The sequence below is a fragment of the Pholcus phalangioides genome, unplaced genomic scaffold (genome assembly GCF_987345545.1).
Source record: "Pholcus phalangioides strain wild (caught in Gottingen) unplaced genomic scaffold, Ppha-v1.0 ptg000001l_1, whole genome shotgun sequence".
Classification (NCBI taxonomy): domain Eukaryota; kingdom Metazoa; phylum Arthropoda; class Arachnida; order Araneae; family Pholcidae; genus Pholcus; species Pholcus phalangioides.
Window position 1 is genome coordinate 7836973 of NW_028301594.1, and position 4107 is coordinate 7841079.

The 4107-nt window shown below is 32.7% G+C and overlaps 1 non-coding gene across 1 annotated transcript; it reads left to right on the forward strand.

The window, feature by feature from the left end:
• Positions 1 to 2446: 2446 nt before the first annotated feature.
• TRNAT-UGU (transfer RNA threonine (anticodon UGU)) lies at positions 2447 to 2519 on the forward strand. The gene has a single exon. It is a non-coding gene; the product is annotated as a tRNA-Thr (tRNA).
• Positions 2520 to 4107: the final 1588 nt, after the last annotated feature.

A 4107-nucleotide genomic window follows, 5' to 3' on the forward strand; every position in this document is an offset into this window, starting at 1 on the left:
GAATTGCCCAAAAGATGGCAGTGAAATCGGAACCAACTTCAGTTGTTTTAGGAAAAGCAAAAGGAGGATGGATAATATTGGATCGGTTTTTCAACAACAGAGTGATGAACTTTAGAGCAAAAAAATATCGGAGATTAGGTCACGACAAATTTTAGAGGAATTTATTGAACACATATTACATTCATATTTTCTCATATTACATTCATATTTTCTCATATTACAGAAATTGATAGGAGGGAACATCTAAAATACATTAATACTAACAGTGATTTGAAATAAATCCCATCGAAATATTTACTATGTAATTTTACAATTGAAGACTATGTACTATACAGGTGGAATGGTAAAAAAAGTTTCAATATATGGTAGTTTCCAGGAAATACAGGCAAGTTGATCATTTGGCAAAATATAGTGAAAACTGGCTGTTTATATAGAGAAACTGATTTTCGGGAAAAAAACTATCTTTGCACATAGAAACGGTTAGTTCTTATTATATCTTGTATTAACAAGCGGAGAGCACATCTTTCTCTGCATATTTGATCATTTTGGTTTTTTAATAATTCATAAATTAAGCGTTTGCTCTTTTTAAGGCCTGGATTCGAATTCGAAAATTCGCTTCTTTTGTCAAACCTTTCAGAATCTACTCTGAATATTGTTAGTTCCAGTCTACTTTGATTTTCTGCGCGTAATCCGTAAATGTGAATTTCTTTACTTTAAGAGATAGTTGTCCTCCTATGTTTTGCAGTGACATATAATCCGCATATGCGAACTTCTTCCCCAATAATGAAATACAGTTGAGTTCGAATTAAACATACTCCTCCCCCCCCCCCAGTGATTCGAGAAGAGTATGTTATAAGCAACGTCTTGAAATTAACTTATATAGCAGTTGAATTTATGCATAGGTGCATTGTTGACATTGTCCAGGACAAAATAAGCTTGTGCAGCACGTAATTCAAATTTAATATAGCTTGATTATAGTTTTTGGTTGATATCTCTTGAAGAATTTTGAAAATTTATTGGATTATACAACACATTAAGAATATCAGATATGTATAGAACATGCACACATTTTTTCTTAATTTAATTGATTTATGATATTGGTATTATTCGAATTTATATGCGGTTGGTTTTTCATTCAAAGTGGTCACATTTGTACCATAAATAAAAAATAAATAAAATAAACAAAGCAACTAATATATTCGGGATTTTTACCTAAAATTAATCAACGGGCTTTTCAACCGTCTTTCAACACTTGTAGGATTTGGTACTTTCAAAACAGTGTGGATTTTAGCTTTTCCCGATCACAAGAATCTTTATATCACAGCTATCCACCCAAATGTTACCCAAAAGTAACCGAAAAAGCAAACATTCAATATAATTTGAAGAGTATAATATGCCTGTCATAAAGTTTTCACAGAAATGCATAGAAAGAGAGAAGTTTTTTTAATAACACAAGATTTTACTAATCCAATCCTTTTTGGCTGTAGCCCAGGGTCTTCAATCGTTCACAGACCATATTTGACATTTTTATGAGGCTCGCGGGCCACTTATGCACATGCTATCAAACAGCTGCGTTGAAGACCCCTGTTGTAAATCAATACAGTGAAAAAAAAATTTCGTTCGACAATAAATCTTTCGTCATTGTGAAAATTTCCATGACTTTCTGTGAACACACACACACACACATACCAAGATATCCCCTGCATACAATAAATATTGCATAAATAAGTGTTTTTTTATTCACTTTTTTTTCAGGTGTTTGTTTAGAGTTATATTATATCCGAATTATTTCCTTATAGTGTATTGTTTAACCGAATTACTATCCACAGTGTATGTTTCAAGCGGGGTATGTAGTAATAGAGGTAAAAGTATGGAGAAGTGAATGGGTCAAAAACCGGGGATTACAAACCGTATGTTATACGCACGGTGTTATAACATATTTTAATTATTAATGTATGTTACGTTATTATGTTATTAATGTATGTTACGTTATTATGTTATTAATGTATGTTACGTTATTATGTTATTAATGTATGTTACGTTATTATGTTATTAATATATGTTACGTCCAGGATATGTTATAAGTGTATTCGACTGTATTAAAGAATACACAAGGGAGTGTTGTTGATCAACATTTTGTAGGAAAAAATGTCGTCGTTCTTGAATTTTCATCTGCGTCCACCATCTATTTAAATATTTAAAATGTATTTTTTTTTTAGTTTTTAATTTGCAAAAACATTTGTTTTTATTCTTTCGGGAAAAGAAAACTACAGATTTTACCCAGTGTTATAGAACCTAAATACCCCACAGTAAAAAAAATGTTTTGTCGATTGATGTGATGTGATGCTTTTTGTAACGTTTAATCCGTAGATGAGATTATACGCAGGAAAAAACGGTGATATTCTTGGGCAGCAAAATATATATTGTGCCAGTCTCAGAAAGCGTCGCCATCATAGCTCAGTGGTTAGAGCACTGGTCTTGTAAATCAGGGGTCGTGAGTTCGATCCTCACTGGTGGCTATCTCCTCAAATTTTTTGGCCAGAGTTGGTGTTTGGTGAAGTAGTCACAGAAAGCAACATAAGTCGAAGTCAATGAAATTTTGAATTTTGTAAATTCTTCTCGAATATTATATATTATATATGAAATACAACAGTTCAACTATTTAAAAGCTGGAAATAAACCCTTTACAAACAAACGAATCAATTAATATCGAAGAATTTATTGGAAATTTTAAAATTGTTTAATAGTGATTAATTTTTAATATTTTCATATGGTCTTTCCAATTTTATTGGAATAAAATCTTAAAATCGTTCGTTGTTCCTAACTTGAATGGCTCGATTTCACAGAAATTGTAGAAAATCTCTATCTTTTCAGTATTAAAAATAATAATACCAATAAAAAAGAGCTTATATTCTATTATATCATGATTGTTACAAAAATATTTCGGGGTAATAAGATATATTCGATTTTTTTTCTCTACTGTTTCAAGAAAAATTAAGATCAGCAATTTACTTTAACAAACTTTCAGCGATTGGAAAGAAATCGAGTTAATGGTAATACCTGGAGGGTACGATGTGTACGTGATTAGAGTTACAGATCTATATTTCATGGTTTGTTAAGTCAGCAATGGTAATACATAATACTGTAATAAAAAAGATGAAAAATTTGAGTTTTTCCCCCTCTATTAACGTTGTTATATTATTTGTTTGGTAAAGAAATATTATATACCATTTTCGGATAAAGGCCATGAATCCGAATAATATCTAGATATCGATTGAGTTGTAGACAGGAAATGTTTGATGATGAAGTTTGTTTTCATCGATCTTTCAGAAATACTTGAGCAACGCCGGATAACCATCAATAAACGTAGCGCAGTTATTGAATTATTCAGTGTATGTAGGTTGCATCTATTCATGTTGTGTCAGTGACTCTCGTATCTTTTGATTAATTAATCCATGTTTTACATTTGAGTGATAAAGCAAAATTTCATGCGTATAGACCATATAGTATTCCGATGGAAGATCGATTCGCTAAGTACTGTATATGAAGGGTTTTCATATGAAGCACCGATCGTGAATGACTTATCGTTAGTTGCGTATAATGATGCTTTGGAATACGTTTAACGCTTCTGGCGCTAACCACGTAGTTTCAAACGCTTTTGGTGTTTACAACTGATGCATTAATTTTTGTTCCACGACACACTATATCCCATACGTATTAGATAAATTTCATAATGTAACATAATGGATCGAAATACTGTGAAACACTATATCCCACCGATAGACCATGAGTATTTCCACCGATATGCTCTCGGCATTCAGTGAGCATTGTCTAACAAATATATGCTTGTAGCAGGCGGGGCTCCAGACGAAACTCTCAGCCGTGTTAGCCATTGTTTTGACATCTATTCGACGTATAAGTCTCAACAGTAAAACGATCCCGAAAACTCGCAGCTGTGATTTTGTCCAGGGTTATATAGTAATGGCTGTCTCATCTCTTTGAAGTCACGCTTGCCACCTTGGCTCAGTGGGCGTGGTCACGGAGCTGCTGTGTGACGTCATGGTCATGATTCTTTTTTTTAGCGAACGGCATCAGCACACAAAACAT